A 24908-nucleotide genomic window follows, 5' to 3' on the forward strand; every position below is an offset into this window, starting at 1 on the left:
TGACTCTATTTAACTAGGTCACATTGAATGGCATAGGAATTGAGGAAATTTGGGTAGGTTTGACCTGTGTCGACCGTAGGCCTGAGGTGGTAGTTTTCCCACAGGGTTTACCTTTTGTTTAACCAATTTTGGCCCTCCAAAGTTGATTTTTTTGTTGTTGTTTGACTTTCAATAAAGGTTGAGTTCCTCTCTCTTTTGACTAAGCTATTTTGGAAGATTTTGACCAGCCTTTGGCTTTCTGATTAGGGTAGAGTTTGAATGTGACCGAGGGCAGAATTGTAGACTTTGACTTGGCTATCTATAGACATATATATTTTCATTCAAGGCATTTCATATGTGACATTTGACAATGCTAGTTATGATGATGTTGATTCTTAAGATGGCTTACTAATCTGACTCTTCTTATGAGAACTTCTCAAGTTTGTACTGTCTATTTACCTGTTGTTGTCAATTATGAATACCTCCCTAGTTATGAGGGAGTATTGAAAATGGTAACTAGCTTCGATCTTCATAATTGTCTATGTACCATGACTTTATGTAATCAATGTACTTATCAAAAGAAAAAGAAAAGAAAATTGTAATTTTCCAAAAGAAAATTATTTATTCAAGAATGGGTTTCTTTCCCATTGATTATTTTGTTTTAGCACCCATTGTGTTCTCTAGGGGTTGGACAAGGTCAAAGTCAAGGTCATGATGTAAAGTCCCTTGGAGGGCTCTTGAACAAGTGTAAAATAAATAATTTTAAGTGTAAAATGTGATCTAGAAGCAACCAAGTGATGGGTTGGTCATCCCATCAAGTCGGCCCCATAAGAGGCACTTGAACCCCACCAAGAGACTATATAAAGGAGAGGTATTCAACCTCATTTGAGTCACACAAATAATTCACTCTCTTCAAGAAGTTTGAGGCAAATTCAAAGCGAGAATGAGGATAAGGATAAAAAGGAAAGGAAGAAGGTCTATTTGTTTGGGTTGGGCATCAATTCTTTGTCTGGAAAGCTCGCATGTAAGGGAAGAAAGTTATCTTTGTTTATATTTTGAGCTAGATAAGAGTAGAATACCAAGTTATAGAGAGAAGTATTGTTGTTTGGGTGACTGGCCTATCACTTGGTGTGTTGTCTTGATCAAAGGTCTTGGAAGTATTCCTTTAAATTCTATAAGAAGAGAAGTTTTTGGTTTTTTCTCCTGTGGAGGGGTTTTGACCTAGCGTGGAACCTATTTCTAGTGTTCTTATCTTGATTTTGATATTCTTTATTGGCATTGTCTTGATGATGAATAGAAAATAATAATGATGATGATGAACTAACATTATATCAACAAAATTTTCAATTTAACAAGAGAAAACATTATAAAAGAAACCTTAACTTTGTTTTCCCTACCTTTTCTCAACATGGTATCAGAGCTAAGGTCATTTGTATAAGGGAAATATTAAATTTCATAAGATGTCTCAAGGTAAGCAAAGAATTACTTTCTCCTAGGACAAGATTTTAGATAAGGTAAAATCCAAGTTCTGGGCATAAATTCAAGACCGTATCAATGTAATAAGAGCATATTTCTATACAAAAGTAAGCAAAGGTTTCTTAAGCCTATTTTCAAGAGACCGAATAATCAAGAAAACCATATTCTCAAGATTGAACTCATTTCTAATTGTATCAAAGTTTTGGGAACAATATGTAGCCCCATTCTCAAGTTCAAAACCACAAACTTGTGTTCAAAAATCATTAAAGTTTGGAGGAGAACAATACCACTATTTGCAAGAGTCTGAATAGCCTACTCTCAAGTCCTAAGAAGGTCGAAGTCATTAGCAAGAGAAGTGAGGTTTTTGGCATCAATCAAAAGATTTTCTTTATCCATTACATGAAGCCAAATTATTTGAAGTATCCTCAAATCCGGGCCTCAGAAATTCTAGGCATTTTTCATTGATAAGTGAATTTTTTTATTAAAGATTGTATCAATTCTCTCCATCAAGAAAAGCCAGGTATAGTCACTTTGTAAAGGAACCAAGTGTCTTGTAAATGAATGATAGAAGAATCCCTAGAAGGCTTGATTCACAATCGCGTGGCACTCGGAGAATATTCCAAAATGTTTTGGACTTACTACATGTGTTAAAGGACCAAAATATTGATCATAATCACCTAGAAGGAGATTGATATTCCTCTATATTTCAGTACATACCTAGATCAATTTTTGAAGGCATTTTGGAAGGGTAGACATCATCTACAATCAAGGTAAGTCTTGCAAACTTTCATAGTTACCTTATACTCCATAGAAGTTTGATTTCAAGACACCATGGCACAGTTGTGCAGTCACCAAAATATATATATACTTGTTCTCTAAAGCATGAACATTCAATCAAGAGATCTTACCTTCAAGTGGTCTAGTAAAAGAATCAAATTTTTTAGTATGTAAGTAAGAATTGTATTCACTGTGTGATTCATACTCACTCTCTAGTGTTTGGGAAAAGGTTTTTTTGGAAAATTATGAGTATATATTTGTCATCCTTATCACTTCAAGAGAGATTAGAATGACAATTTTTTATGATACTTGTATTTGAAATTCCTACTTGAAACGGATAATTTGGAAGTAATCAAAAAAAATGAGAAGAAATAATATCCCACAGAGATTGTCTTTGAATCTATAATAACCCTGGAGGAATCTCAAGAAGTGAATTTGGAACAATTTTTGGAACAACTTGAGGAAGGAAATTTGGCTCATCCTAGCCATCAGTCAAGTGTTGAAACTTTTCCATCTAAGATGTCTTCATTTTGCAAGGAAAGAAACAAGCTCGAAGGGACTTCTAACTACCAAGGGTTGAGGAAGAGGATAGACCTCATCCTCATTGAGAATAATGCTATGGATTATGTTATAGGCAATGTTATAGAACCAAACAAGAAGGATACATATGCATGGAACAAATATTTCAAAGGTGAGATTAGGGCTCAAAGGATATTGGTGGAGTCAATTAAAGATATCATTATCCCTTTTGTGGTAGAATTAAATAAGGCAAAGGACATCTATGAGAGATTGAATAAGATGTATTCAGTGATCACCTCAGGTCAAAATATTGTGCTTAGGAGTAGGTTGTAGAAATAAATAATTCCTTTTGAAGAAGACATTGCATCTGATCTTATGAAGATGCCTCAACTAAGAGATTAGTTGTGTGCTCTTGGTGAAACAATTACTGCTGCGGAAATGACAACCTGTGTTTTTAATGCACTTACTTCAGAATGAAAATCCTTTATGACCAGCATATACTCAATAAAGGAAATAAATAGTTTCGATAAACTTTGGTCCCAATGTGTGATGGAAGAATCCTGGATGAAGGAAAAAGAGGAAATTGATCCTCTTGGAAAGTCTCAAGCTTATGCAGCAAGGATGAAAACATTGGGCAAAGGAAAGTTTGAAAGATCTCGTCATCCAAGGAAGAAGGTTGATGTCTCAAATGTAATATCCTTCAAGTACAATGAGTTGGGTCACTTTTGAAGGGATTTCCTGAAACTTGTGAAGGAATCCAATCAAAGGAAGGATGGAGCACATGTAGTTGAAGAAGTCAATGAACTTGAAAATAAGAAGGAAAAAGAATAAGATCTTAGGGATCTCTTTTTCTAATATGACTCCATCATGATGATTTTGTACAGTTAGAGTAGGACATGTAGTTGCACTGGTAGAATTCACAACATCATGGTTTTCATATTGTATTTAAATATTTTATGGTATATATGTTGTTCACATGTCACAATAGTTATCTAGCAAGAATAAAATTCATGTTGCAAATCGATTAAAGATGTAATAGGATAATTTAAGGATCCCTTATGTAATGACATGGAGTGATTTATTTTAGGAAGAACGACCATGATGGTATCATCACTATTGTTTTTTCTAACTTGTAGTGAGATTCTTGGAAGATTGATTGATTCGATCGCAGCATGAAATATCTCATCTAGGAGATGACAAGAAGTTGGTAATATGCTAGATGATTGGCTGACACATGGTGATGATGTTCCGCTAAATAATACATAGATGATGAGTGGAGAAAAACCATGGTGATGATGACAAAGACATGATATGACCCTGCACATCGAAAGAAGACTTGTTTCATGATGATGATGACTTGGATAAGTGATTTTGGCACTTATTCCAAATAAGTTGGCATAGTACACAATTACAGTAGGTTGCAGATGGTTTGATAATCATGTCTTGATATATCACTTTCGTGATGTTCAAAGGGAGCCATGTTCAAGCCACATGATGATTGATTGCAGCTGATGTAGATTTTCGATATGGAAAGTGATGGTAGACCCTGTCCCAACAATAAATTTGATGATGCAAAGAGCTCTCAAAAATTCAAGTCCTCAAATATATTGATGATGAGCTATGAGTAGTTATTATAATGATATTGGAGATCTACTAGTTGTTGATGGATGTCTCTTAATTGAGAGGGAGCTTTGGTTGCATTCTCTATGTGAAGGGAATAGGTATATCCTCTATGTTTGAGAGAGAGTGATGATGTTGGACACCCCTCCTTGGTTAAGAGGGAGTGGAGGACATGATTTTGTACTTCATGTGTCATGCAGTAGACTAGGACTAACAATCGTACGCCTTAGTGTAGGCCATGAAGGGAGAATGGCGTTCAGAGGATTGGGTAAGCATGTGAGACCAATACTCCTTGACAATTGAGAATCCAAGAGAGGTAGTAGTCCCATGACCAACAATCTTTGAGGATTTGGTAGGGTATCCAAAACAAGAGTGGGCGAAGAGGACCAATATGCTTTGAGGATTGGGAATCCAAGATAAGAATAGTCCTAGAGGGACATACCCTATGAGCACCAAGTGGGGTATGTGTCATGAGAGGTAATGTGATGTCCCACGTAAAGCCTCCTACATTTCTATTATGACATATAGAGAGATAGATCTTGTCAGTCATGGCATTGCATATGTGACATTTGAAAATGATAGTTATGATGATGTTGACGCTTAAGAGAAATTCTCAAGGTTTTATTGTCCATGTACATGTTTTTATCAGTTATGAATACCTCCCTAGTTAATAAGGAGCGTTGCAAATGGTAACTAGCTCTAGTATTCATGTACCATGACTTGATGTAATCAATGTACTTGTCAAAAGAAAAAGAAAATAAAATTGTATTTTTGCAAAAGAAAATTATTTATTCGAGAATGTGTTTCTTTCCCATTGATTATTTTGTCTTAGGTTTAGCACCCATTGTGTGCTCTAGGGTTTTGAAAAGGTGAAAGTCAACGTCATGATATTAATTCCCTTGGAGGGATCTTGCATTAATGTAAAAGAAATATTTTTAAGTATAAAATGTGATCTAGAAGCTAGCAAGTGATGGGTCATCTAGCCCATCAAAGCAGCTCCACAAGAGGAACTTGAACCTCACCAAAATACTATATAAATGAGAGTTATTCAACCTCATTTGAGTCACATAAGTAATTCACTCTCTTCAAGAAGTCTGAGGCAAATTTAGAACAAGAAAGAGGAGAAGGATAGGAAGAAGGTCTATTTTTTTGGCTTGTGCATCAATTCTTTATTTGGAAAGCTGGCACATAGGGGAGGAAATTGATCTCTATTCATATTTAAAGCTAAAGAAGAGAGGCAGATTGAATTATAGAGAGAAGAATTTTTGTTTGAGTGACTCTCCTATCACTTGGTGACTTGTCTTCATCAAAGGTCTTGGAATTCTTCCTTGAATTTATATAAGAAGAGATTTTTTTGGGGTTTTCCCTTGTGGAGGGATTTTTCCTTGGTGTGGATCCTATTTCTAGTGTTCTTGTCTGCATTGTGATCTTATTTATTAGCATTGTCTTGATGATGAACACAAAATAATAATTATGGTGATGAACTAACATTATATCACAAGAATTGTCAGTATAACAAGAGAAAATATTATAAAAGAAACCGTATTTTTGTTTTCCCTAGCTTTTCTCAACATCTATGGTCTTGGAAGATTTGCAATGTTGAAATAAAAAATTGGTTGAAATCAAATGCAACACAAAACTAAATCATGCACCTGGTAGCCAAGCACTTGATGGGCTAAGGTTGAGTAGAACTTTGATGAGTTTTTTTCGTGTATATGATTGCAACCCTAGTTAATATTTCAAATCCAAATACTTAAATGAAAGTACTTACAAAAAAAATAGAGGAGAAGTTAGATCAAATATATAATTAATAAAATAGAAGAAAAATAATACCATTGCCTTATGCCCAATTAATAGAGTAAGAGTTTCTCCTATGGACCTGCATGAAAAATGGCAATTTATAGTCTTTCACTCAAATACAAACACAATGGTCAAACCTTTCTTATTTCTTATAAATATTTATGTAACTCCCACTCAGCCAAGACATACAACACAAATATCAAACAATTTTTTTGTCTCACCTAAACCCTTACCATTTTGAGCTATTTGCTTCACATAATTGTTCCACTTCGACATCTAAATTGATACTGGTTCCCATGCACATATTCATGAGAGAAATAAGGAAAACTTGGATTAAATTTGACCAGATATTAAATTTAATTGCATGAATAAATAAAAATTAAAAGGACTTGAGTGCATGAATACCTGAATGAGATCCTCTTGGTTTCAAGAATAAATTGTTTGAGTAGTTTAATCTTGGAGAAAACCTCCCTCCACTCAACGAAGCAGCAACGAAGTCAACATTAATTTTGTTGTTTCTATGTTGAATCGAGGGTGTTTTAATCCAAGATTATCCAAATCCTAATATATTCTCTACTGAACAGGACCAACCATGTGAAGGTGGAAGCTCTCATCGCCCCTCACATCACTCTCAATTCCCCAGTACCTAATCTATATACTATATAGGAAATGGTTGAAAGAAAGACGCTAAGATACATATAAAAAAAAAAAAAAAAAAAAAAAAAAAAAAAAAAAAAAAAAAACAAAACAAAACAAAACAAAACAAAACAAAAGACAAAAAAAAAAAAAAAACAAAAAAAAACAAAAAAAACAAACAAACAAACAAACAAATAGAAAACATTCATTAATTAATTAATTAATTCATTCATAAATCAAAAAAATAGAAAACATTCATTCATTCATAAATCCAAAAAATGGAAAACATTCATTCATTCATTCAAATAAGAAACATTCATTTTTTCATAAATCCACATAAATAAAAATATGGAAATTATTCATTAACATACAACATTCATTAATCATAGACACAAAATACTTCATCTCAAAAACATTTATCATCAAAATATATTTTCATAAAATGGTACGTGATGTTTCTAATGATATAACTAGTACAAATATTTATTTTTATTTTTCTTTATTTTTGAAGGCCTGGACATGTACTAATGACATTGTTGAGGTTGTTGCAAGAGGGGTGGATCATTAGCTATAACAAGAAAGAATGTTAAATTGATATTTTTTGTTATTATTCATTAATAAAAATATAATTAGAGTTTTCTTTACCTTGTGAACTAATCGACATTGTTGGAATGGCTACCATGTGCTCCTCTTTTAGTATAGGATCCTCATGTATGACACTCTCTGCCATTGAAAGTTGGCTCGTGGTGTTTGTATGTTGTGGTGTGATCTCTGCCAAAAAATACTATATAAGAAAGAAAATGGTTTTTCGATTAGACAATGTAAAAGTTAAAAAACAAGCATTCATAATTGAACTTATGACATAAAAAAAACTTTAAAATATGGTTATTACCTGATATCTCTGAAGATGTTGGTTGAACATGTTGATCATATCTTTAATATCATGACTTTTATTTCTAATGTGAATCAAATGAGCAAATTCTTTGTTCTTTCTAACCATAAGCTTATTGACTGTTACGATTGGGTTAGGAGACATGTACAACTCATCATCATCAAACCAATCAGGATCACTAAGCACTTCCTCAGCAACATCTGTGGACTTCTATAAGGATGGTGCCTTCCCCTTATCACCCTATTTATAAAATAAGTGTAATTTGTAATTTTATTCCACCATCCTTGGCTATAAACATTCAAAGATTTGAATTTGATGAAACATTTTAGATCAATAAAAAATTCCAATTTAATGAGTTAGCTCAATTGGAATGGGCATCATTTGGCTGAGAACCATCATGAGGTGATTGGAAAATGCTATAATATTTTTGTTAATTGAACCAAATTGGATTAGTTGTATATTACGAGCCCTATTTAGTAGTACTAAGTGAGTCAATGGTATATTTCAATGAGAATATTTTCTTTTGTTGATCATGATCTTTTCAAATGGATAGTTGAGTTAATTTTCACATGAGTTGAAACCATTATGTAATTGAAAGGGGCACGTGAAGATGAACAATTTAATCACTGAAAATTAGAAAATTAAAACCTTAACTATTCATTTGGAATGTTGATTGAGGCATTACAACAAAGGGAGTAGTTCAAGGAGACGAGAAGAAAAGTATTATTCAAGGAAAGGAAGGCATCATAGATTTAGAAGTATATAGGATCCTATATTTAAGATATTGAAAAACTTAATTAGATGTCGCAATGATGATAAAGAATCATAATTAAATTATTAGAAGTGCCTCATACCTTCCTTGGTCGGGTGGTGTCTTCCCTACTTTTTGAAGTGCCTTCTCATTTTCATCTTCCATGAGTGCTCTCCTCTCCATCTCTAGAATCATTAGAGGGTGCTCATTCGACCTAACTCTTTCCAATTGAAACCTATACTAGTCCTGTAGATATTTAAATGTAGGTCTTCCTTTGAGGTAACTCTAGTTTTTTTGAAGGTACCCTCATCAAAAAGGTAAATAATCCTATTAATAAGTTCATATTTTAACTTAGAACTTTGGGATTTCCAGTTTGTACAAATGGCGGGCCCAAATATTTCCAAGGTTATGTCATGCAAACGCCTATAGAATACATCATTTCCTGAAAAATGATAATAGCATTAGTTTAAAATAATCATAGACTATACGTTAATTTCAAATATATTGTACTTAATATTTAAAACACTTCTTAAATACCTGGAAGTTTCATTATTTTCATGGGGACATTGTCAGCATCTACCAAAAAATTAATTGGTAGTGTTCTCGTGCTAGTAACACAAGAAAATCCAGGAAAGCTCACTTCAAATTCTAAAATCATATCATGCTCTACATGCACAACATCATATGCATATCTTGACATATGTTGTTCAACAGGTGCATATCCCGCCTGTTAACACCCAGGTTGTTCCCTTTGACTCCCAAGGGAATACGGCCGGGGTAACCACTAACCAATCTTTGGGTTACAGCTTCTAGCCAAGCTTGTAACCAGAGAGGGCTCTCTCTTTAAGGTTTGTCTCTGTTTGTGAAGATTTTAGGCTAGTTATGAGTTCAGGGTTTGGTTTTATGTTTTGGTTGAGGGATGTCTTCTGTACCTAAGGTGGAAACCTTCAGATAGTTCTAGTCCATTGGGCAATGGAGTCTTTGGCTACTGGTTGTTTGAGAGGTGGATTGGGATTGCTGAAACTGCAGGGCCTTTTGAATATCTCATGAAACAAACTTGAAATTATAATGATGAAGTGTGTTTAACCAGTGAAAAGCAATTAAGAATTTTCCACTAAGCTGGGTTGTGAGAAAGAGATATATTGTAAAGGAGCAGATTTGAATTCCTAAAACAATAATCACTGTGAAAGATACAGTGCAGAGGTGCAGCAATTAAGAATTACACCTTTATAACCATAACTGAAGAAAACATTTATAATAGCATAGATTGAATTCAGGGTATTCTATGAATAAATCCTGGAATTAGTCTTTTTCTCTGCCATTAACTGTGAAATCTAGAACATGGATGAGTTATGAGAAAATAACAGAAAGAACATAACGAAAGTTTAAAGGAAACTTATTGAGCCATGAAAACACGCAGGAATCCTGTAGCACTCAGCAATCACATTACAACCCCTCAGACAACACAGACTTTGGAAATTCCATCAGCCTTTGTATTAAACTCTGAAAATTTACAGCAAAAGAACTCTTGAAGAGAAATCAACAACAACCCCTGCAAACTTATGCGAGGGGGGAATATATACAAGCGGTCATACAAAATATCTGAGGCGTTGAGTCTTCTGAGAAATAAATACATTCACCAACTTGTACAGAAAGTAGATAAGAAGTTATTACAGCTTTGAATACAACATAAATGCTCTTTAATGCTGTCAGAAAACTTTTTGACCTTTGGAGGTCATTGAGTCGGTTGAACGCTCTGTTATAAATGATGAATGACGTGTCTTTGTAGCTCTGTCATCCTGTAGCTTTTTGGCCCTGTCCCCTGTGACTGTCACTGCTGCTTTGGTGGCCGAATAGTTTTGCTGAGTTGGCTCAGCCCATTCTTCTCCATGCATGCTGATTTTATCAAAATTCTCCTGTGCATGATAACTTATATTTTTTGATGAAAACTTAGTGAATGGCTTCTTGTCTATAATATCATCTGTATTGCCTTAGTCCACCATTTCTGTGTGGGCAATTGATGTCTCAGAATTGCCTCTAAAGTCTCATCTGCCTCTGTGTATTTGTAGAAGTTTGGAGGCACTTCAAACAGATGTTTAATTTCATTCATTATAAAGAATAAGTTCTCTACCCTGTTGTAGAGACTTTGTCCTGTTGCTGGTCCTGTTTCTTCTGAGGTACTGGGCCTTTCAGTGATCTGATTAGTAGCAAATGTATTGACCCTCTTGGCATAATGCTCATGTGAAAGTAGTCTCCTTGCGCTGTTCAGTAAGCTAGGAAGACCTTTGCCCTGTAGTGCTGTGAACTTGTCCATGAACTTATTTACCTCTGTCTGCATGTCCTGGCTTCTTCTTTCCAGCGTTTGTACCAGGCTTCTCAGTATAAGGACCCTCTTTATCAGCTGGATGGTCTCAATTCTGCTTGTGATTCCCATTGTCACCAGCTGGGCACTTGTTCTGTTATTAAGCACATTAATCATTCTGTTGGCAACCTCAGGCATATTACCTAGAGATGCCCTTGATCTCTGGATTTCCCTCTGTGCTTTCCCTATGAGCTCTATTTGCTCATAAATGGTCTCAATGTATTGCCATTGATCAGTTATGGATTGGCCAATTTTGGCCCATAAAACTGTCTTAAGCTCAGCTGTCACTTTGTCAAGTGTGAGCTCCTTCTCCAGCTCCTTTATCTTATCCTTAAGGGTCTTGATTTCCCTTCCCTTTTCTGCCACAGTTTGCTTGGATTTATCATATATTTCATTGAGCTTGGCTAGACTCTCCCTGGCCTCATTTAGCTCTGCCATTTGGGCTTCCAGGGCTTGGATTTCATTCTTGAGCTTCTGCATATCCAGGCTTGGAGCCTGCTCTGTCGTTGGTGCAGTTGCTGATGTAGATGGTGTTGTCTGTTCAGTAGGAGGGGCTGTAGTCTGAGGAGGTTCCTCCAGGTTAATTATTTCTGGAGGAGGCTGAGATGTTTGTCCTCCTTCTTTTTCTTGTAATGCTGCCTGCAGTGCAGCCTCTGATTCTCCCAATTTTTCTTGTGTTTGGATTAGCTGTTTGTATAGGGACACCAACATAGCTGATGCATCTTGGTCATGTCTTAGCTGGGCAACTTCTTCAGTTTGTGGGTGAATGGTTGCTGGGACTTTCACCATTTTTCTTAATGCTGCCATATCTGCATCTCTCAATTTCAACAATGCCTGCACAGCCTTGATGTCCTTGGGATCATGCCCAAGTTTTATGATTATCTCCTCCAAGGCTTTGATTCTGTTGTCCTTTGCTTGAGAGGATGCTCTCTCCAACTCAAGTTGGGCAGCTGTATTATTTAGGCTATTTTCTAGCCTCTAATTCTCCAATGTCTTATCTGCCAAGGAGGCATACACCATCTCACCCGTTTGCTTATGCAATTCGATTTTGTCCATTGGGTGGATGTCCTTGGCAAGGACCTCAAGGTTGGTCCTTATGTAATCTGCAGCTGACTGCGGCTGCAATACTGCTGGCATAAAATGGCTCATGATCATCTTGCCCTCCTGGACATCAAATGCATACATTAGTCTTTGTTGGTTAGTGGGAGCCATTTTCAACAAATGATTATATAGCTGTACTCTTATGGGCTCATTCCTCTTCTTTATGTCAATGAACTGCTGCTTGATGCCCACCTCAGCTCCTCTTTGCTGGCTTGAGGAGCTGACTTCTCCTCCCACTGTCCTCTCTTGTTCCTGTTGGAAGGAACTTGCAGATGCCTCCATACTAGGTGGGCCCATGACCAAAGACTGCCCTATAGGCATTTCTTCCTCTGAGAAGGGATTCATTCTATGTCTTTTCTCCCCATGAGTTGTTGATGTTGTGAGGGGAGTCTCTCTGTCCCTCTTTCTGCTTATGTCTTCTTTTTGTGGGGTTTGGAGGACTGAGGCTTCCACTGTTGTCTCCTGCCTAGGAGGCAGAGTGTCCTGAGCTTGCTGCTCGGTGGAAATTGGGGCCTGTGATGTATTTTCTTGCTGTCCTGATTTCTCCTTTTCTTGCTGCCCCTCTTGCTGCTGTTGTACCTGTTGCTGTTGCTGCGTTTCCTGCTGCTGTACCTCTTCATGAGGTGGCTGCTCTGGCTCCATCTCTTTCTCTTTGCCTTTGCTAGAGGTTTGATCAGTAGCTTTGGCTGTTTGCTGCTGTGCTGTGGAAGATGAGGCAGCTGCTCCCACTAGAGTGCTTGGAAGAGCAAATACCTGTGAACAAAGCTCCAAGTCAGCCATCTTTTGGAGATTTCTAACTGCTCTTTGATTTAATTCTTCTTGTGTAGCAGCCTCCTCTAAGGTTCCTCTCCTCCACTTAATTTGATTTGCATACTTTTCTATGTGAGGCAACCTTACATGGTCATAACCGGACAGCCTATATTTGACCCTTCTTAAAGTTATGAAGTGATTGGGGTCATAAGGTTTCCAAAGGAAACTGGTCTGTAGGCCAAGGGATTCTAACATGTTGTCGGCTTCTTGCCAACCTTCCTCCCTTTTGTTGTAAATGAAGTGGCCTAATTGGTTTCTCACTTTGAGCTGTGCTTTCTTGCCTTTGCCTGAAAAATGTAGCACATCAGCATTCCCAAACTGCCTGAAATATTCAAGGGCAAATAATCTCATAGGCACATATCTGGGCAATCTGTATGGGGGCAACTCACATCCATATATTCTAATGACTGTGTGGTGTTGGTAATAGTACCAATCCCCAATGTTGTATGCCTTGGACAGCTGAAGAATCCTCTGCATCTCATCAGTTAGTCTAGGAGGAGGTGAGCTCATGAGCAGAGACATGGCTGGGTGGATGAAGAGGTCTATAAATTCACAATAAGTGTATGGAGAAACAGATCTGCAGTGGAAGGCAGAGGACCAATACACCACTGACCTTGGATTTCCTTGTGCATCCACTCTCTTCATAGCAAAGTGGAACTTCTCATGTTGATAATACAAAATCAAGTGGTAGATGTAAGAGGTGTATCTGAACACCCTTTCTCTTGCCAAGTTCATTAATTGCTCATGTATTTTGTCAGATATGTAGGTGGCATAGTCATAGCAGATTGGAGACTTGCCAGGGGAAAACATGAGCATCATCACCAGCACAGTTTCATCAACAAACTCAATTGAATTATAGCCCAGAATGGGACTGATCATATCTACAAGGTCCCTGCCCAACTGGTTGAGGTAAACATGAGAAATAGGAGGGTACTTCACAGTGTCAGAGTTAATGAATAATTGATTTAGTTTGGTGACCTGAGCATCTGTCAACTTAGCTCCTTGCTTTATCAGATCAGCCAGTGATAAAGGGACTAATTTCTTCTCAGTTTTGAAGTGCAGCATCTCTCTGATGGCTTCAGGGGTGACATGGAAAACAACTGAGCCTGAAGGGTCAATCACAGCCCTCTGAGTGGCGTCGTAGGATTCAGCACATAGGTGGATTAGGTCAGGAAACTGGTTGACCTGAGGGAGCTTGAAGAGAGGGAGGAAAGAATCCCAAATGCCCAATACATCTGTTCCAGCCTCATGTTTAATCTTCAACTCATTCAGCAAGTGAATGTGGTACTTGCTGTGCATTAGCATTTCTTCTGATATCTGATAATCCAGGTCTGCTAATGGTTGCCATTCCAATTGTCTCTGAGGAGCATTTAAAGGGGCAATGTTCAAGGCTACAGGAGCTACTGGAGCATCCATGGTTACTTTAAAGCTCTGTTTGTATGTGCACTGGTGTTAATGAACAGAACAATACCAAAGGGGTATTTTTGCAATAGAGAGGTGAATTGCAAGAAACAGAGGGTAAAATGGCAATGGCAGCAATTGAAATACTGCACAAGAACTGATAGGGCTAATGCTTGGTCCTTACAACTCTTTTTTCACAGTAAATTAGTGCAGCCCGGGTTCCCCGTTCACGATTGCGCGAACAGCATGCAGGTTCTGTGAAAACTCGGGTGAACAAGGCTTAGCAGTTGAATTTCGACCTTACAGTGGTAAATGGAGACTAGGCAGAGAGGATTTGCCAGTAAATTATGTGTTTTTTCAGTGTTTTAAGTTATCCTTGGAGAATTATGGACAAACTTAGGCGCAAGGAGGATAATTCGGATAAATACCTAGTACACTGCGGCAATGGTGGCAAATGCAGGTGGGTTTGACGCGCCAACGGTCTCCAGGTCAAATTCAGCAGGTTGGTGAGAGCTTGGACGTAAAATGCATGCAGAAGAAACAACAGTCGTTTTTGCAAAAAGTGCAAAAAAACACGGTTTTTTTGGCCAAAATATGGATTTTTTGGAACATTGGCGCCTTTTTTGGATGACGTCAGCATGACGTCATCAGGTGGGGTCAAGTTCGGATGACGTCAGCATGATGTCATCAGGTGACGTGGCAGATTAAGAGTGGTCCACGGGGATGATGAGGTGGCGGACAGGTGGAGCAAATGGCGGACAGGGGTGCTGACGCGGCGATGACGTAGCAGTGACACTGGCGTAGCGGGTTAACGGAAACCGGAAGCGGTAAGCGGTTTGATATCGCACCGCCCTCTATACGGAAGCTGAATTGTCAGAGGGGGCTCCGATACAATGTGGGGGTGACGTGTGGCAGAGGCCTGACGTCACCCTCTGACAAATATCGGAAGCTATCTTACGGACGTCGGGGCCGCTCCGATATGCATGTGGGCCGTCGGATGAAAAGGGCCTGATCCGACGGTCGACGGATCGTTAAGCTGCCAGGTTGATACGAATATTGGCGGGGAATAAAATAATATTTTCTTTGGTAAATGCGCCCGGCGGGGACCTTAGAACTTTGGCGGATTTGCATGATTTTTCAATGTATTTTGTAAAAACGCGCATAGCGCCCAAAACCTAGGATAAAGGGAAAAAGTGGGTTTTCATGTATTTTTGCAAATGAGCGGGTTAGGGGTAAAAATGGGCTTATTTACAAGGTTCTTTAGCAAATGAAGGGTTTAATGGTTTAGAAAAATTCTGAAGGGGAAAGAGGGGTTGGGTTTGGGTTCTTAAATGGACCAGATGTCAATTTAATCCCTGATTGTGAATCATATGGCTATAATGCCAGGGGGAAGGGATATTTATAGAATGCTTGGGGTTTATACACCATAGTGTTTATAATAATAGGGAAAGGGTAATATAGGGGATTTAGATAATAAGAATTAGGGGTTAATATGAACGTAAGAGGAGAATGAAGAGTGAGATCACTAAGTTGATATAGAAACAACTTAGCTAAGGGAGTAGATCAAAATGAAAAGAATTTTAGACAAGAAATGTGGCTTTTAAAGGAATAAGAACCAACACAAAACTTGGATTCTCTTTCATGAACACAACTGATGAAGGGATGTTAGTAATGAAAGTGAAAAGGGAGAAAAGGGAGTTAGTCATGCTCCTTTACTTTGCTGCAACATGATGGAGAAGAGGAGCTTCTCTATCCACTGATTTTCCTTTATGCTAGACCAGCAAGATCCAGTTAAAATAAATGACACTTCTGCAACCCCATCTACCTACCCATCTACCTGTCTAGCATTTTTTGTTTCTTCATGGAGGGTGCACTTAGACTTGCAGACCCTTATGTGCCTTTTCTTTTATTTTGGCTTTTTCTTTTGACTTTCTATCTAAAGCTACCCTTATTGCTGCCAAGGTCCCAGATTAAGCAGTTGGGAACCTTACTTCTCTACCTAAGCTACTGGTCTGCCAAGATTAAACAGTTTGGACAGACTTCTTTCTCTATTCTACATAGAAAATTGAAACATGGCATGATCCAGATTAGGCTGTTGGACCACCCATCAAAACTTAATCAACATGAAGTTATATACACACATTGTCTCCTTTTGGAAATATGGGATCTTTGTATCACCAAAGCAGAGCATATTTGGAACTTTCTTTGCCAATCATGAAATATGAAACCTATTGGTATAGGTAGCTAACACCGCCATGTGTGGTTGAGCAGGTGTACCGGTCTTAATGACCAGTGTGTCACTCATAGGTGGAGCATCAGCGCTGCTACCAATGTCAGCCCCCATACTCGTAGCATGAGGTTCGTACTCCACCAAAAACACCTGTAAAATAAAGAGATTTTTTATAAAGGATGAGATAATTAAAATCATAAACAAATAAACGAGATAATTAAATGAGTTGCTCACCCCATACTGACAAATTTGGCACATCAAGGTTTCGATTTTGCCTCTTATCTCTTCTATCTAAGGCTCAATCAGAACTAAAGAACTAAATTTCTTGTTTTCTTTCATTCAAAGCTTCTTTATTGTTTGGATTGGATTGACAGACATAAAAATTTATTCTTCAGTAAGCTCTTCCTCAAGAGCATATGTGGACTTCTCTAAGGTTGGTGCCTTCCCCTTATCACCATGTTTATCAAATAAGTGTAATTTTCAATTCATCCACAATTAATCATCATTATATTAATAAGAAAACCACTACTAACATATGTCTAAATTTATATAGAAACTTCATGTTATATCATGGCTAATATAAAAGGTTCTAAATTTATAAAAACTTTGTCATCTTGGAAGTCTCTTAGAAGAGGCATTATGGCAGGATCAATATATATTCCATATTTTATAGAAACAATACTTTAAAAAGGATGAAGGAATGCATTTGCTCAAGTTGGTCATATGCACAGTGAATCTTTCATTCAGTTATATAATGCCTAAAAATATGAATTTGACTTACTCTATAATGGATAAAATGCTACTATAGAATAAATCTCATGGTTATATTATTTTACGTACAACTACATTGATGATTACCTGTGTTGAGGTTCGTACTCTTTGTCTTTGATCAACCTGCCACAATATTTTAACCATGACTTATTAAAATGTTTCCTCAACTTACAAGATGGCTAACAATATATCATAGTAAATGACAATTACAACATACAATAGACATTGCTTACAAGTTGGGTAAAATTGAATAAATATCATCCCCATAATAGCAATTTTTTTATATATTCTATTAAAATTACAATCAATGAGAAATTGTTCCCCTGCAACTATTGATTTAATGGCACATATGAATACACATTTACTTTCATGTCCCTTGATTATGAAATTGGGTTGCTTATTTCTGGTCATGGGAGGTGTACTATTTACAAACCTTGTTATATTCCCTGCTACTTTTGGCCTTCCATCAATATACATGGTTGCACCTTTATTTTCATCATTGTCTTTTAGTTGTATATAATTTGTGACCACTCCATATCTTCAAATAATTTTGGTATATTGGACTAGTCATACCTAATCATTGTATTTGTAACAGGGTTCGACATACTCCATCAATTCAGTTAATCCTCTATAACATACCTTTATTCCATCCATGGAAAATATCCCCAAACCATGTAATGATGATAGGGTGATGTGGAATATCCTTTCATTGACAGAAAAATCAGTGTTTATTTCAGGAAGATCCTTGCGTGCCCATTGTTTCACTATATTTTTGTATCTCAAGAGCACCTCAATGTCATTTATGCTCTCATTATCATAAGAACATGACCCCTTCAACAAGAAAAAAATCCACTCATCTATGGAATTTTCTTCTAATCTTTTCACCTCTAGTTGATCTTTGCCTGCTAGATGACGTAGCATATGTTTGGTCAATTTCTTCTACCCTACTTGAATTTTCGTCACTTGAGGAAGATATATATGACAAATACTTGTTTGGTTTAAAATCCTATAACACTCCATCAAATGAGAGAAATTGTTAGCGAGTGTCATAATGGATGTTGAGAAACGTCTTGACGAAACCACAAGAACATTATAATAGTACAAGTGATTTACAAGAAATCTCTTTGCATTTAAAATATTCAAGTAATATTTAAAAACTTGAGAACTTGAGAACATATTCACCCTAACCAATGTTGAATGAACTCACTCTATAACTTCAAAACTCAACATAATTTGATAGCGTTTAATCTTCCATTACAAAAAAATACCCACATGCTTTGATAGTCGACAGGGCTTCTCCCCTGTGATGTTGGCAAGGGGAAGGGTAAGCCCCACCTAAATCATCATCGTTGGTTAACCAACAGATAGTATCTCAATGGTGCCTCCCCCCTATGACTTGACTTGGCTTACCTAGTGAATGAAAGGGTAATGCACATGATATTTGTCCTAAACACATGTGAAGACCCAACAAATTTTATTACCATGTAAGGTGTGTGAGTGGAATATGTCCAGTGTAGTTATGGAACATGGAGACATGCCATAGACAATATTATTTTTACCATTATAGACCCCGTGTTGAGGTTTGCGACATAGATATTGGAATGAAAAATAATTAGGAAATGCATGCAAGATGAATTCCCTTTAGGGATTATACTTGTGGTGAATTGTTGCATGCAAGGCATAAAAATGAACTAGTGTCTCTACTTGATGAATGACTTCATCTAATATTTCTTGGATATACAACACCACTATAAGGAGTTCCACTATTCATGGCTCTCCTTCTCTTTCCTATGATTTTTATGGAAGTGTTGTATCCTACACAACAAGCCCCCACTATGATATGAATAATTCATAAAATAATGGGGAACCTTCTAATTTTCTCTTATATAATGATTTTTAACATTTTGTGACTATTTAATGTAGATTCTAACATGATTGTACATTTCTGTATTCAAGCTTCTGTGATCCATAATGAATTAAACGAAGTCTTTTGGTAGAAATCACGTGAGAGAATTTTTTGGCCGACACGTTTCAAACCAACAAGTGTGGTTCAAAACACGTCGGCCAAAAAATTCTCTCATGTGATTTCTACCGAAAGACTTTGTTTAAATGATTGTACATAATTTAATTTGATTTGTTTTATAATTTTGACAAAATTTCTAACTTGTTTCAATGAATTTTCTATAAGATATTTTCCTATTTGGTTTAATGTCATCTTTGTTTTATTTTGCAGAATGTCAAAAGGGAAAACTATGTTTAGGAGAAATATGGACTTAGTCTACAATTTCTAAGCTAAATGAAGCCAAATACTAGATACCGAGATAAGGGTAATCTAGATTTGGGTCAAGGAGAGGGTACATTGCTTGGGATTTTCTCTGGATGAAAAAATGTGATGTTGGCATCTAGATTTGAATGCATTAACGACAAGCCTTCTTAGTAATGGGAAAATGTTGAATGTCTGACATTTGGATCTAGAGGTAATCCTCAATTTTTAATTTAGCTTCCTCTAGATGTTTGTTATCAATGATAAGTCCATTTTGTTTTTAATTCTTTATTGGATTTATGTTATTTTGTACTAACATGGAAACTAAGTTGGACCGCTAACATGGTAATGATGGTATTACATCTAGAATAAAGAGAAAGTGTTATCTAGATGACTCCTTAATACTCTGGATGCTTGGATGCCAGATTCATTCAACAATGAACTATCACATCTGGGTCTAGGACTTGGCATATAATGGCTCATTGGAAAATGTTTGGATGTTCAAATACTGGATTACATCATTTCTTAATTGCATATAGATCCTAGAAGAACTAATATGCCATGGTATTTTGATGTTTTGGATGCTTGAATCTTGGATGAGGTTTAAGTTGTGCTTACCTATGGATCCAGGATCAAGTTATCAGGTGAGGTTTCAAACAATATAGATATCCAGATGAAAATAACACATTTGTTGGATTACCAAATAAACTATAGAGTCACTAACTATGTCATCTATTAAAATTTATGTGTCATCCTATGTGACCAGGCTATCATGGATATCCATGTCATATTGTTAGGAAGTGTCAAGATTAAAATATTATTGTGTGTCATAGGATCCATGATATGCACTGAATCGGAAAAACATTATAAGCTAAATATTTTAATTTCATGTAGCCAATGTGGTATATATTACCACTATTGTGAAACTCTAAGTTGACTAATAACTTGTTAACATAGCCATTCATTTTTTCTATGAATTGTCAAGCTCACAATTGATTTAAATGAGATTGAATCATAAAAGGATAAATTATGTGAATGAATATATTATTATATTTTTATTCTAACTACTAACTACTAATTTATTTTTATTAACCTCTAGTGAACATTAGCTCGGTTCATTTCATTTTTTTGTAGATTTTTAGTCTGAAAGAAATAAACCTTCAATACTCGTAATATGAGCAAAGAATAAAGGAAGAGTACTCACGCTCATAGACTAATAAAAGATATGATACATTCAACATTCTACATAAAATACAATATAAAATATTTTAATAGAAGTGAAGAAAGAACTATATCAATGTTATTAATCGAGAAAATAATTAAAATATTTTCTCAATATTTTTTTGCTAAATTGTTCAAAATATTATAACAAAAAAGATTGAGCATTTTGAATGAATAGATGAAGTAATAGATTAATATTAAGACTAGATATTTCAATAGAAAAGGGATTGGAAACTTTGTAATCAATCATGTATATTTTTTCAGTATAAATATAATTTTGAAGACATGTAAAAAATGGCCACGTGTATATATTATGATAGGATTCAAAAGTTTGAACATTTCTCAAAGAGTTAATCTCTAACTTTTGTCATCTCACAAGACCCTATGACCCTATGACCCTGGACATATGAAATTATCTTTGTCTCCAAGCATCTCCTAAGGCTTTATGGTTCCATTCATAACATGATCCTACAATAGATGGAAAAATAAACTAGTGAATTCTTCATATCCTATCGATGATCCATATTATGGCACTTCTACTAAGATTGATTATTTCTATCAACTCCCATGAAATCCAACACTAGAATATCCCTATGGGCTTATAGAGTGACTATCATATCAAGAATTTTCTCAATGGACAAAAATAATACATCAATTCATAACATGTATCTAGTCATACATCCCATGCATTAATTAAACAATCATATGTATCAGATCATGTCAACACTTGACTATCATATAGATAACATAATCACATATATCTAATGTAAGTAGGATCAATAATGTTTATCAAATCATAGAGCATATCATCAAAAATATGAGAATTCATTTAGTCACAAATTCATATCTTACTCATAATCAACTAGAGTGCATTAATTATATCATAGATGAGATATACATTAAGATTTAGTCATAATTTGCATCATATGAAAATTAAAATTTTCTAAATCAAAATAGCATGCCATCATAATAAGCAGACATTCTAGTTTAAAAGTAATAATTGGTATTCTTACACTTTCATGTATATGCACAAAGAGATAAACAACATAGATATTGTCATCTCAAATGTACTTATATATAAAAATCAACAGTTGATAAATGTGCATCTATGTCCATATATGATCCAGGTGGCTCTAGGAAGGCTTAGAAGTTGAAGGTGGCTCCAGAAAGGCTGAAAAATAAAAGTCCTCAAAATGTACTCAAACCAATATCACATTGTAGTGCTCGTGATTACAATTATGGTGGCGTAGACGACACTCAAATCCAAGTTTGTATGACAAACTTATGGCTCTTTAAAGTTTGACAAGATAGTGAAAAAGCAAGTTCCACAGTGTGCCACATGGCATCCCAGTCAGCAAGTGGGACCCACAACGTACATGGTAGCCCATCAAGCATTGACACTTGGCGCTCTTTCATTGGATTCTTGCACACACACACACATATATGAAAAAAGTAAAAATCCATATAAGGCAATTTATATAATAATTAAAGAAAGAGACAAGGCCATATAAAAGTCAAAATATTGTTGTGGTTTAAAACAGTACATTAAATATGGTTTGTAAAAATCAACAAAAGACCAATGAATATTTAAAAAAACAAAGGTTGGTTGTTATAAACCATATTATATGGTCACATCGTGGGGCACAACAAACCATATTAAATACAAAACCATAAAAAGCATATTGGTACAAGGTCCCAATAAACAATATTATAAATTAAAATTTTAAAAAGGGTGGTTAAGCCATATTAATGACAAATGTAACTAAGTGCATTAAATGATGTTGGAACAACATAATATAATGGGAATAAAACAAACCATAATCGCCTCCCAACCGCCATTCATTCAACATCACAGCGCGCCAAAGTTAAATATATATATATATATATATATATATATATATATATATATATATAAAAAAAAACAAAGGTTGGTTGTTATAAACCATATTATATGGTCATATGGTGGGGACACAACAAACCATATTAAATACAAAACCATAAAAAGAATATTCGTCCCAACAAGCAATATTTTAAATTAAAATTTATAAAAGGGTGGTTAAGCCATATTAATGGCATATGTAACTAAGTGCATTAAATGATGTTGGAACAACATAATATAATGGGAATAAAACAAACCATAATCACCTCCCAATTGTCATTCATCCAACGTCACAGTGTGCCAAAGTTAAAAAAAATAAACAACCATAAATTTTCTAAGTGTTTGGCCACATGCGAGGTTTTAGCTCGAGCCTCGTGCGCCCAAGTTAGGCACACCACTGACGACCCACGAGATCTTCTTTGAAAATTGCACTGAGGGTTTTTATTGAAGCCTTGAACCTTTCATCATTCGGGAAGGTGGAGTGTGGAGTTCCGGGCAGAACCATGAGTTGCATAGACAATGGAACCATGAGGAGGAATCTATTTAGATTCCGAAAAAGATTCCCTTGAGGGCCAGAGGAGACAGTGACAACATTTGACAAGTTGATAGTCATTTTTACACATTTTATTGCCAGGAGTCCAAATGTGCAGTAAAAATATCCATATGAACAGCATAAATTTAGGTGTCTAGCAGCAAGGAATCTTTGTAGAACCTTGTGGAATCTAAAAGATTCCCTTAGAGGAAGATTTTGACAAGACAAAATGATTCCAACTTTATAGTCATTTTTCACATAATTTAAGAATCTTCATCTAAGCAGTGGATTTTTCGGCCATATTCAGGAATGAATCCTTGGGGGAATCTTCAAGATGCCTAAGGGTCTAGAATTTGATGGTGTCATAAAGGGTTCAAGTTTATAGTCAACATAATTTCGCACCACGAATTCAACAGTGATGTCTATTTCAATAGCTAAGCTTTGCATTTTTCGGCCATCCCTGAAAGTGCAGATATATGATTTAGTTATCTCATGTTTTTCTTTTGATTTGTTGAGATGATGTTTTTATTGTTGAGGTCCATGATTACCCTTATGTTGAGGGATACTTTCATCCCACAATTTGTGAGATTTTATTATATTTTCAAGCTGAAGGAATGCCCATTTGAGAGAGAGTTCATATAGGGAGAACATCTTATGGAGATACATGCCACTCTTGTTGAGGTAATTTTCCCATATGAGTGAGAGTTCTTAAGAACGTCTCATAGAGAGACATGCCACTCTGGTTAAGGGTATTCATCCTTGTACTGACAAATAACATACCATGTACATCATCATCTTGCAACATTTAATGAATCGACCTCCCCACTCTTGACACCAGGGCCCGGAGACGTAACCCACACTACATGAACTCCATTATCAATGTGTTATGTGTTCTTGATTTAATGGTTGTCGTCATGTTTCATCTTCTTTAAAGCATGCACATGTGATCATTTCATGCTCTTTTAAATGAAATTATGCTAACATCACAGAAGTAAAATATCTTGGTTAATTTTGTCTTCCTGCTGATGTGAATTGCATGATTGAACATGCAACGAGAAAGAAAATGGAGGATGACATAGATATGTATGAGGCCTTCCTCAAGATTTCAAAAATGGTAAACATAATGTGTGTAGGCTACGAGGAGAAGATGGCGAAAGAGAAATGGGAGAAAGAAAGAGCAAAGGATAATGCTCCATCTACCCCCTCGAGTGTAATTTCATCTTCTTCATCGTCTTCTCATCATTTAGATGAGGAGATTAGTTAGAGCCTTCAAGCAGAGAATTTTGATATGAGGGGACTCCTATGAGAAGAGAAAGAGGAGAAGCAGATATTGCAACTTCATCTATGAGCCATGGAAGATGCCTTGGAAAAATTGAAGCACAACAAAGGCTTAGGAAAGCCATCATCACTTGTTTCATAATCGACAACTGAGGTAAATAGTGTTGATCATTCTTCAGTTTCTTTTTCACATGACATTATTTCTGTTGGAAATGTGGAGTTACCCATCTCAGGAACTGGCATGAAACTCCTTACCAAGATGGCATATAAAGGAGGAGGACTTAGCGTTAATGGCTAAGGAATGACTCAACCATTGGAGGTGGTACAAAGACCTCAATTTGCAGGTTAGGGGTACAATTAAGGAGAGTGCTCGAAGGTGTCAGAAGCTTCCAAGATGGTTTTAAAATGTCAAGGAAAGAGGATGATGGGACCACATCACAATCCTCCCATGACAATGCACATTGCAAAGGTAGAGCTAAGGCAAGCTCTCATTGCCAGAATTGCAGCAGAGACAGCCAAGAGAGGTATAATCAGTCTGAGTATTCAAAATTTCATTTTGATTACCAGTATGTTAATGATGAACATAAATCATTTCATCGAAAACTATGTA

The sequence above is a fragment of the Pinus tabuliformis genome, chromosome 9 (assembly GCF_031772625.1).
Source record: "Pinus tabuliformis cultivar Carrire ecotype Pingquan chromosome 9, CPIR1, whole genome shotgun sequence".
NCBI classification, from domain to species: Eukaryota; Viridiplantae; Streptophyta; class Pinopsida; order Pinales; family Pinaceae; genus Pinus; species Pinus tabuliformis.